The 12,046-nt window shown below is 38.5% G+C and overlaps 1 protein-coding gene across 5 annotated transcripts in view; it reads right to left on the bottom strand.

Annotated features, from left to right (window-relative positions):
- The window catches only part of elavl2 (ELAV like neuron-specific RNA binding protein 2), a 39,632-nt gene extending 31,350 nt beyond the window's left edge, over window positions 1-8,282 (bottom strand). For 3 of the 5 annotated variants that reach the window (XM_067579716.1, XM_067579719.1, XM_067579720.1), the window contains exon 1: window positions 6,731-6,851. The gene's annotated coding sequence lies outside the window, so the exon portion shown is untranslated. Of the gene's footprint in view, window positions 1-6,730; window positions 6,853-8,190 lie in introns of those variants that run through there. The other 2 variants (XM_067579717.1, XM_067579718.1) reach the window with 2 other exon arrangements.
- Between the last annotated feature and the right edge of the window lie 3,764 nt (window positions 8,283-12,046).

Below are 12,046 nucleotides of genomic sequence, written 5' to 3'. Positions count from 1 at the left end.
GACTTGCATGTTAACCTGTTCACCTCTGTATATTCCTCTTATGGCAGATACGGACTGGTTGGCTCCAGCTGATGATATACTACAACAGACACACAGTTATTAGCGTATCTTATAATAAACAGTGTACTGGTATGCTAGGTTTCATAACTATTGTTTTTTGCTTTCTGAGAACCAATCTGAGAAATGTGAATACTTAAATATGGTTTTTACAGTGTGTTTAAATGTTATGCATTACAGACAAGAATAGGCATGATATGATCCTACATGATAACACTGAATTATTGACATACCTTAACTGATTTTGCGCAATACACAAGAGCTTCCCCTGAGGGTATTAGTCTTGATATTAATTGTTTGGGGCCACAATTGCTCTTCCATACCATCAGTTTTTTTTCCGAAGTACAAGCAAGTACAGTCAACATCAACACCAAATACACTCACAAGCAGTCCAGTCGCGAATGGATGGGGGACTTGAACTTCACAGGTCAATCTCACCCTCCCGCTGCTCTTCCCATCTGTTATTTGTCTCAAAGTATGAAACCAGTTGGTGACTGCAAAATATCAGGACTGCTTCCACATGTCAACTTTTTTAGTTTTGTTTACACGACAGAAAGGTCACGAGGATAAACAACCTCAGTGACATTAAGCCAAAATTTTTCATATGTCAAAAATCACAATTCTAAGCAGTTATAGGGTCCACAAGCAGCCTCCCCAACGTGCATGGTAACAGCAGAAAAACAGGCCACAAGAACATATTGTTGATGAAGAAAATGACTTACTTCAATCTCCATTTCATATGTTTCACCTTTTATTCTAAGTACAAAGCACAAACATTGGCTATTGTCCCGCTTGAGATAGTGCCACAAGGCAGAAATATTTCATTAGATAAACACTTGGAAGAGGAAGCTTGGCAAGACGCCTCTCCCCAAAAATTTCAGTCAAGGCTTTCACTGTGTGCAGCCAGCCAGCAGCCTCCTTTTAGTGCAGGCATTTGAGTGCGGAGCATCTTGTTCCCCTAGAGGCCTTGCCTCACAGTTTTCGTCAGAAACCAGCCCCAGATAAGGACCACGAGGTTCTTTTTTTGTTTTCCCATCATTGCTAGGATAAACCCATCCACCTCCACAATTTTACCCCACTGAGCAGACTTCCTTTTAAGACTCATTAAAGTGTAGCGTGTTTAGTTATTAGTACTCTCAGATCCCACTGCCTTCTCACAAGGGGGGGAAAAAAAAAAGAAAAAGAGGCTCCGCACGCAGTGTTACTATGAATATAGAGATTCCCAATTCAGATAAGGTTAATGCTTTTGGCTTTACACACAAGCTTAAAGTTAGCTATATTCTCACTATGGCAATGTACAAAAAGCATAAGGGACATTCAAAACGAACATCTTCACATGCATGTGGTCCATTATGCTTTTGTTCTGTGCCTTAGCCATGTGTCAGCATTCAACCTCTGAAACTGGTGGTGCTGGCTGCATTTTAGCAGCTCACTGATTGTGCTAATTAACTGCATGGAAAAGTGATCTGAGTGGGTGTTTGGAGGAAAGATTTCACAGCTGATCAAACTCTAAAGAACAGCTGTAAATCAACTCGTATGGAATCAATCACAGCCTGATAACATTTCATACCCTGATCCATATCCTGCTCCCTTGTAAAAAAACAAAACAAAAAAAACCCTGACCTGATGCACATGTACCTAAGGAGAATACCAAGAATACCAAAGCCTCCTTTAGCTCGAAATTAAATCAATCCAAATGATGTATTTAAGTCACAACTGCCACTTGAGGATACTTAGACTGTCTTTTTTTTTTCTCCAATTAACAGCAGCTTCAGTAAAGGCCATCAAGCAATTTACTCCAGTTCAGAAACATTAAGTGACAGCCATGCTTATAAATATTGATTTTAAAAAAAGAGTTTTGTTTCCTTTGAACAATTTCAGCTATAAAAAAAGAGAGGCAACACAAAGTTAAATACACTAAACTCCAGATTAGGTTAGCACTAATGCACAACAATGATGCGCATCTGTCAGCCTGCACCATTAATAGTGGTTTTCATCCCCCCCCCCCCCCCTTCTTGTATTAGCACACCAAGTCATATCTTTAAAGCAAAGCCAGAAATACTTCACAAAATGGTTTGATTAGATTTGGTTATAAAAGGCCCTTTTAGGCATCTGTCATCTTCAGTCAGCCTGGACATTTCAGAGATATTAAAAAAAAAAACACTATACCGCCATTTCCAAGCTAATATTTTTGACTGGATCACAACAAATATTCAAATACTGCAACAGACAAACATCAGATTGATGAGGGGAAATGCAGTAGAATAAAGTTTGAAGATTTTTTGAAAAAAAAAGCCAATTTATAGATCTGACTAAGTGTAGAACTTCTTCAACTTGAGCCTGATGCCAACAGTGAGATCAGCATGTACCGATGTGACACTGAGCACTTAAGTGAGGAGGCACGAATCTCTGCTACTAGCTCCTCAGAGGATTAAATTGACCAAGTATGCGTGACAAGCTGCAGAGTGAAGAACTCCAGAGTGCACACACTGACATGCACGGTCTGTCCTTGAAAACTAAAAGCCCACAAGTAACAGTTCAAAATATCCCAGCTGAAAACACAGATGTGACTAGTCTACCCACACACCGAGGTGTACAAAGCAAAGCCAACCGCTAGAACACACAACGCTGTAAAATAGGTCCAAGCTACTTGTGCCCTGCCGAGGTAAAAAGGTGTACTGCTGTGGCCGCGCTTGGATACAAACACTGTCTAATTACCTTTATTAGTGGTGTCGTCTTTATAGGTGTCAGCATCACCCAAATATGAGCATCCTAACTGATTTTTCTTTAATAAAAAATACATAAAATGGGCTTTTCATGTACTAGGTGTCCATGGTGGTTTTAAAATTGGAAGTTCTTACTACTTTTATTACTTCCTGAATCCTGTAACTTTTAATCGACAACATGGAAACACTGTTGTGCATGTGCTGTCAGGGCGACTCCTGTCTCTTGGATATTGTGTTGCTCAGCCGTCCACACCTAAAATCACTGAACTGTTTCAACATTTTTTGCCCATTTTAGCTTGTCAGTTTTGTTGACTAACAAGACAAACATTTTACGGCTGAGAAAAAAAACAATGCATCAACATACATGTACACACACTCTTGATCTTAATACTTTTGATGAAGTTTGGCCTGAAGGTGCCAAGCTACAGTGTGTAGGGTTGAGAGTGGGTTAGTCATGCTGCAGCTCCCTCATGTCAGCCAGAGCCGTCAGAATAATACTGAAAAGTGATGCAATTCTGAGTTATAATTGTCAGTCTTCCTCCAAAAAAAAAAGTGCATGATTTCTCACCAACACTTTCGGGAAAAAAAAAAAAGAATAATCCAGCAATGTTCGTAGCAAAAAAAAGGGGGAGAAAAAACCTTTACTACAGAGTCCGCCTGAAATAAAATTCAGTTGGGTAGTGTTGTATTGCTCCAGAGACTGCTACACATGTTCATCAATATTGACTTATACTGAAATTTTGACCAGAGGCATTTTCATTCTTTCTGGCTTGATGCTGTTAGAGAACCAATGTAAAAATAACATGTCATTGCTAGTGAAAAATAATATTGTTCATATTTTCCGCTCTGTTATCACCATTTTCTTTTATTTCATGATTTTTAATAACATCTATGCCAGTTGTAATAAAATTATCTGCCTGTTCTTGCAACAGTTTAATATACCGACACTAGTAGATATGAATAGGTGTTAACTGAATGATACTCTCATTGCTTATTAAGAGCAATCTGTGGCCAAATATATTGATTCTGAAAAATTACTTGTAGTACAACTCTAAAAAAAAAAAAAAGACTGAAAGTCAAACTGTAACCTACGCTCATACAGCAGGAAGTAATTTTCTGATACTTACCTGTCTGCCACTATATGAAAAGCCACTCGAGTCATATTATAAAAAAGCTGAAAATCTGATGTTAAAGAGAAACTCCTCTTTGAATTTGTCAATTTAGCAATTGAGACAAATTAAATTTGGGTTTTGACATAGCACAACTGCTTAATATGGAGGTCCAGTGCAGTCATTTAAAATGAAAAAAAGTCTGAAATGTTTAGACAACACCAGGCATATTTACACAACCTCAGCTCGTCATAGGCCTAGACAATAAAAAAAAGCCAAAAAAATTAACTACACAAATTAACACTCACCACATAACAGCTGTACAGAGCATGAGATGTGACAGTCTATCAAGCTGCTGTGATGCAGTGACAGGGTTCAAGGACACTGCATTGCTGGCCTCCAGTAATGACCCGCACATGCAGGGGAGGGCCACCCTGTGGCCAACAGACAAGACGGACAGAATGGAAACAGTCCTGTGCACTATCCACCCATCTCAGACTAGATCTAATGCAGAGGGGGGGAGTGGAGGAGAGGCCACAAAGAGAGGAAAGGGGGATGGGATGGTATTTAAGGAGGACAAAGGGGGCAAAATTGCTTTTTTTTCCTCTTAAGCCACACACTGTATACTAACCCAGTTCTGACAGTGGCACACATTGCCGCACAGAGCACAGTGATGTGGCCTTTGGAAGTTCACTCACTGTCCTGTATTTTGGTCACTCTGTCAGCAGCCTTTATTTAGAACGCTAACGTGGGGGGCTCAATAATACATAAAGACAACCGCTCTTATTTCTTGTCCCTCTCAGGAGCACAGACGCTGCTGGAATTGTGGAAGTTGCATGAACACTAAGGAAGAAAATGCCAAAAAGCAGCATATATATTGAGGGAAAATAGGACCATGTGGGTATCTCCTATATATATATATATATATATATATATATACACACACACACTAAAGCTGAGATCTGCAAAGATACTTAATTTGAATTTAGATCCTCTTGTGCTCATGACATTAGATATTAATACCACAATTCTTAAGAGTACTGTTAAAACCACAAATGCCAAGAACCATGTAAAACTGCCCGATTCAAATATTTTATAATAAAAAAACATGAATTCTTTACTCCACAGAAAGCTATTTTCTATATAATAAGGAGTTTATCAGGTGAACTATAAGACAAAAAGTGGTAAAGCTAACTACTTTATCAATAACAAATGTTGCATTTATTATACTTCATCCATCTTAAAAGGTTTCTCACTTGTCGCTTAGTGTCAAATCAATACTTGAGGATGACCTTGCAAATGTCCTGCTTAAAAATTACCTTGAATAAATAGATAGCAGGGATCTCTGCTTATAGTAAGGCAAAAGTGTGTATCACTTCAATAAGCACCCCCATTTCCTTTTTTGCTGGGTTGTCCCCCTGTACCCACAGATGTCCTGTGTGTTGGCAACCTCCTGGTAAATTAACTGGTCAGGCTCTTAGCTGCTGGCTGGACAATATGTAATTTTTTCATGACCTACCAACTGAAGATTACTCACCACAGACTGCCAACTATAACTCATATGCCTGTGGCTTCAACACATTCACCTGCTCAATATTCAAGGCCAGAAACTACAACAATAAGCACAAAAAAATGCAAACTAGAACGAGTCTTACTATGTTAATGCAACATATTAGTCTAGTAATTGTCCTTAAAAACTACAATGAACAGCGCCACTAATATAACACCTGCTTTTTTCCCTGTATTTGCATTAACCAAATGCCAATGTTTTTTTTACCATTTACAAGTGGAGAGTGAAACACCTTTTAGTGTAAGTAGTGCCATCACTTGCCCTGCTATAAGGCAATAAATCAGGACTGTTGTCATTATATTACGACACCGCAAAGGAAATACTAAGTTGTTTCATGTGCTGAATGGCAAAAAAGTTAAATGCACTGATTAAAGAATGACCACTGTGTGTACATAAATAAATTCCCTGACTAAATAAATAGTGCTAATTTTGTAGTTAAATTTCAAGAACTGTTAAAGGTTTCCGCAAAGTATGCGAAATAATTACAAATGTTTAGGTTAAAACGTGTCGCAGCCAAAAATAGACCTGCTACTAGCCTTTATACACATGTATTGTGTATGTAAATATATGTAAAAATAGGTCTGAATTAAATTAAAAAGGTAAATGGTAGCTGTTGAAACCAACTGTTATGTGTCTTTGGGTAAGGCGTTTCTAATTAGTGAGATTACACTGCGGAGTGGAGCAGAGACCGAGAGCTGCCGGGTTTAATTGGTTAATTTGTGACACCTGTGACAAACTCCCTTCATGAAATTATTAAGTAAATTCTCACAGACACGTGTTAGCAAATGCTAATTGGGCAAAAATTATGGCTACCATTAAAACATAACTTTGTCAAAGTGCAACTTTATGTTAGCTTTAATCAAAGTTAACCAGCACGCGGCGTGGTCGGTTAGCCAAACGCTAATTACGAGCTTAATTCAATACTGCCGACGGCAAAACAGGCAGTTTGTATGGGCTGAGCCATTAGGGCAAAATTTTCATCAGTAACGGGAAGTGTAATGTGTTAGCTAGCACTTAAATTTGGCGCTGTGCTTTCTATAGTCAATTCAGCTAGCTTGACGTTTGGTAACAATATTTAGACACGTTAAAACAGGAAATTTTCCTTCTGCGGCAACATGTCCGACTCGGTGGCTCGCTGCGTCAGCGCTGGTTTGGTCTTGCTAGCTACGTATCATGTTAAATGGCTTTTTCGCCTGTACATTTTCGGCACAGTTGTATTTTTTTGGTAGGTCATATTTTTTCCATACTTTTCCTTTGTGATGTCTTACCTTGAGGTGTTGAATCGGCGTCGCGGGTATTTATTGATGTAAAGTCTGCAGACATCAAACTTTCAGTCGCAGTCTTTGCGCAGTAGAATGGGGGGCGGTGGCGGGAACGCGGCCACCCTAAGTAAACTAATCAGACCCTCCGCCAATCAGAGGAGACCCCGTCTCTACCCCGGAAACAGACTATTAACTAATTGATTTGCTGCAGGTGCACCTTTGCTTCATGCTGCCTAACCTGAATTCAATGTCCAGCAAATGTCATACAAAAAGAAAAACACAACAGTGAAATAGCTTTTTCAGTGCAGCGACCGGGGGCCACAAGGGTCTCTAAGGTATTCAAGAGGCAAAAAAAAGGATAGTTTAATTTAATCCACCCCAATTACGACAGGAATTTGTTTAAGTATTGCTGTTTCTCTATTAGATGTCGCTGTCCCGTCTTCGCCCACAGGGCAGACATGTCAGCCTATAGGTAATAAAAGGCAAAATCAAGCCTCAATCAAACACAAGTGCTGATCAGTGACCTTTTGCAGGAAAAGGGCTGGGATCCAAATCCATTGTCTTCTTTTTTTTTAAGAATAGGAATTGCTTGAAACAAGCCTACACTTTAAAATTAGGAGCTGCATGAAAATTCAAAAATAGCATACAAATATGCCTGTGACAGCAGAACTTAGAAAATATTATCCAGCAACTCCAAGTAGCTGAACACACAGGCTGCACTTACTGTAACCTATATAGCTGTTTTAGAGTTGCACAGAATCTTCGGCCCTATAGGCTGTTTTACACCTAAACTGATGAAATAGCACCTACAGTAGCTCAACATGAAGTTGTTTTTTTGTTTTTTGTTTTTTGTTTTTTTAAAAAACCATCACATCTATATTTTGGCATGCTTTGTATAGGCTACATGTCTATCCTAAATAAAATGCAAGTTTCCATATTGATTAAGAGATCAGACTGAAAATCAAAAATTGTCCAGATTGCTTGCTGCCGCTATTATTACAACTATTCATGTGAAATCCCACATATAAAACAGTGCTATTAGTCTAATATGAGCAACATAACATCAGATATACAGTAAAATAACCGGCTACTCTGCGGATCCCACGTTTCAGCATTCTGCCAAGGCCTATATTTCTCCACACTACAGCGATAAATGCGTTCGTGCATGTCTGAAACCTTGGATCATTTTTGAAATGAGCACATGTGCCGGAGATCGCCTACTTTATCCTGTCGAGTAAGTGTATGATATGCCAAGGCACCGCAATTCAGACCCGTCAATGGAAACATGAATGCATCACGTTGACTTTCCCATCGCGTTTACATGCAATAAAGATAGCCTAAGACTACAGTGAATGCATGATCTGATCTACTTACTGTCTTTAAAGAATTGACAGAGTAAGAAAAAAAAGAAGAAATCGACTTGAAATGTTTCAGGTGAATGAGCAAATGTGTAAAAAATGTCTTACCGTTTCTATAAATGAAAGTTATGGACGTCCTTAGGCAAACAATCTCTGAATGAAACACCTGGCCAATAGCTTGTAAAATGATGAATTCCGCTCTCTTTAGTTCAAACTTGGAAACATAAAAGCCAACACAAACAAGATAAAATGAGAGAAAATGAAATATTTATTAAATTAAAACACAGAAATGATTTCCTTTCAGCAAATGCATGAAACAAAAGGAAAAAAGAACAGAAGAAATAAAAGGAATCAAATAATTAAAAAAGCTGGCTTCTGCCTGTCTCGCTCTTTACAGGTGCGCCACACAAATACGCGACATCACTGAGTGGAAACCAATGCAAGGAGGAGGTTGTCTTTAAAAGGAAGATAGTCCTGCCGGCAAATATATAGGGCCGTATCACAGCATGCCTATACCTCTCCGCTCTCTCTGTTTCATCCATTCAACCTACACATGAACACGCATTGGACGCGGAAGTATACCCAGAGTAGCTCCATCCACCGCTTATGCACACAGAAGCTCTTCAATACTATTGGCTCTTACTCGGTCCTCGTTGGGCTCAACCCGTCTTTCCAAATCACAAGATGCCATTCGTCCTCGCCCCAGTCACTCAAAGCGATCAAGCATCCCCTCCCCTCCCCTCCCCACCTCCTCCCTAAATATGGCATTTGAAGTCAAACATGTCCTTGCCGAGACATGCACAGTGCAGCAGGCGGGAATAACACCATGCCTTGAGAGTATTCCGTTTTTTTCCCACCCCTCTCACAAATGTGTTTTACGCCACATCGCTGTGCAATCACCACACTGTCACCGTCATCCAAGAAAGAAGAAAACTGACGCTATTAAAGTCATTTTTTTAAATCTTTTGTGTGGTGCTTTCACGTGGTGGGAATCGCTGTTTTTTTGTTGTTGTTGTTGTTTTTTTTTTTTTTTTTTTTACCGCTGCCCTTAGATGAGACAATAAAACAACTCCGAAACATTCTCCTGACGGACCTACCGCACTCGTCATCATCCTTTTTTTTTTTTTTTTTTTTTTTTTTTTTTTTGCTACATCATACCCCCTCACTGTCTGCACCATTTCGGCGCTCTCACATCATTATTTGTCAGAACAAGATACCTGAAATCAAGCGCTTGATTTTGCTGCAAAACCAGACGCTGCTTGTATCGGTGCAGAAAGCAAAGCCCCGCATTCAGCAGGTTTCAGCACCACGGACAGCGCACGTTCCCCGGTACAGTAGCTGTGAAAGCAGCCTACACGCTTCCCACTGTCTGCCTCAGTCAATGGTCAGCCTTCAATACTCGACCTACAGGCTAGAAACAAAGGTGGGCGTTAATTTGGGGCTCCATTGACAGATTCGAAACAATTGAAAACGTTTTTGAAGCTTTACCAGCAGGAATATTAGATCAATGTGAGCAGGACGCATCGATATAAAGCACATTTGTAGAGCTTTACACCAAGGGTGGCAGCAGCCTTATCCCGTGCACATCTTTTTGTCGACTTTCAGAGGGTGGAGCAACAGTTAGGCTCGCATGGAGACAAGTGAAAGGGAGACCAAGACATGCAGGCATATACAGTAGCACTGGCAAAAAGGCTATATGGCTGTAAAAAGATTTTTCATTCATAAGCTTACTGCAGAGAATATTCAACACAATATGACAATATCAAAATACAACAAGATATTTCCCAATAAACCCATGTATACATGTATGTTTTAATGTATGCTTTACTCAATACTTCTCATGCTATTCAAAGGTTTGCATATAAACCTCTTTAAAAATCGCTTTAAAGCCTGCAAAACACAGCAATCTAGTTGTCTAGTCTTTAAAACACACTTTCCTGATATAGGAGGGGTTGTTGTTGTTTTGTTTTTTTTGAACAAAAACATACAGTCATTTGGCGCATGGAGTATAGAGTTAAGCATGAAAAATCTTTGTCATGAACTATTTTAATATACATTCAATCATATCTTACAGACAATGGAAAATGTCAATTGATACTATTCTATTAAAAGCAGCCTCAGTACATTTTGTTTTCATTTTGTTTTATACCTAAGAAAATCTGTACAGTAGGGATGTAAAAACTAAAATAGAAAAGCCAACCTTAAGAATGATAAAAAGAAAGAAAAAATCCAGAATAATTATATTACATAATCTTGTTTTACACCCTAAAATAAAGTAAACAGTGCGCTGGAGAAAGTTTTGGAATAATCCATGTTCATCTTTGGCTCAGTGACAGTAAATTAGAAGCAATGAAAAGCATGAAAACAATCCCTGACCACTAACTTGTCATGAAAATCTGTAATATCTAATGATAACTGCCATTATTATACACCCTATTTATTCCTAAAGGCAATCATTTCAAAAGATGTGCTGCAAAATGCTGCATTGAAATCTGCTGGACAACATACTGTGCTTTATATGCAAATGATCTGAAAACAAACAAGAGATCTTATATCATTTCAATTAATCAAAAATGATGTGCATGTGTATTGTTATTTTTCACATATAATGAGAGAAGTGTTTTCATTTTCAGTGCCACTAAGATGTTGTATATTGTTCAGCTTTCAAAAAACATACATTAGAAATATGGATCAGGAATTCAAACATTTAACAGAATGTCACTGAATTTCATGAATCACAATTTGTAGCTCAGCTCTTGCAGGACTTCTTTGTGTTGAGTGTGTTGTACATTTGTAGAGACAAATTAAAAAGTAGGTTATAATTAAAAATGCCAGTGTGTGTACTAAATCCATACAATTTCAAAGTGTTTGGATGGGCACCTTTACTCCAATAAGAAAATGGAGGATCTATTTAGGCGATATGATATCTGAAGGTATGAGTCACAACTGGATTTGCCTTTAAATCTGAACTTCAAAAAAAGCACTTCACAGCTGAATGTCTGACAGTAGTGTTCAGTGTTGGCAACAGTGGAAAAATAGACTAATAAAATAGACTAATAAATCCCTAGGAATGCTGATTAGTGTATTTGTGATGTTTTCATATTTGAAACTGCTGTAAGAATTTTGATGCCAAAGCATTATTGACGTCCGCTGGGACATAGCAATGAATCATTTCCTGTTAGTACAAAACAATACAGGACATCAGTTCTATTTCTTTCATTGAAACTGCCAAAATGGTGCACTATCCAACATACTGTAGTTGTATAGTCTACAAGAATATGTAGCATGTGCGACTGATTACACACACTATCAGAAAAAGAGTTTCTGGGATGTAATGTCAGGGCACAGCTCCACTGAAAACTGACTGTTTGATGTAGGTCCAATTTTCTGGCTCAGAACTGATCAGACTACCTAATATTAGCATGACAAGACTCAAACATTTTAAGGTTAAAAAAAAAAAAAAGTAATCAGTCTTCTAAAAAGGTATTTCCAGGCTTTACATCTTGATGACAGCACATGTTTAAGTCTTACTGCTCTGGTTTCTGGCTTTGGGGAAGTTATTCATGCCCACAAATATCAATTAGATCATTAGCATTTAGATAGCATATGAGAATTCTTAAAATGAAAGAGAACATGGACCCATTGCCCCTATTTTTAAATGGTGATTTGTGAAAGTGTGTCTCAAAAGAATGTCAGAAAGACTTACTCAGTTAGGTAGATTATATTTAAAAGATCAGGCACAAGGAAGGGTCAATAAATCAGGATAAATCAGGAAAATGTAAGGGCACCAGTACTTTCTGTCTGCCTTGTTTCCATCAACACAATTGGACATGAAAACTACAGAGGCAGCAAATTAACACATAATAAAAAGGGGCTGCTGAGCAATTTTTTTCTTGTCATCTCAACAAACTGACAAATCAACTGTTCCACTTCAGATGCTGCTGCGCTACTTATTAAAGTCTGA

This window comes from Thunnus thynnus, chromosome 22 (genome assembly GCF_963924715.1).
Source record: "Thunnus thynnus chromosome 22, fThuThy2.1, whole genome shotgun sequence".
In the NCBI taxonomy this organism is placed as follows: domain Eukaryota; kingdom Metazoa; phylum Chordata; class Actinopteri; order Scombriformes; family Scombridae; genus Thunnus; species Thunnus thynnus.
This window is presented reverse-complemented; position numbering and strand designations above follow the sequence as displayed.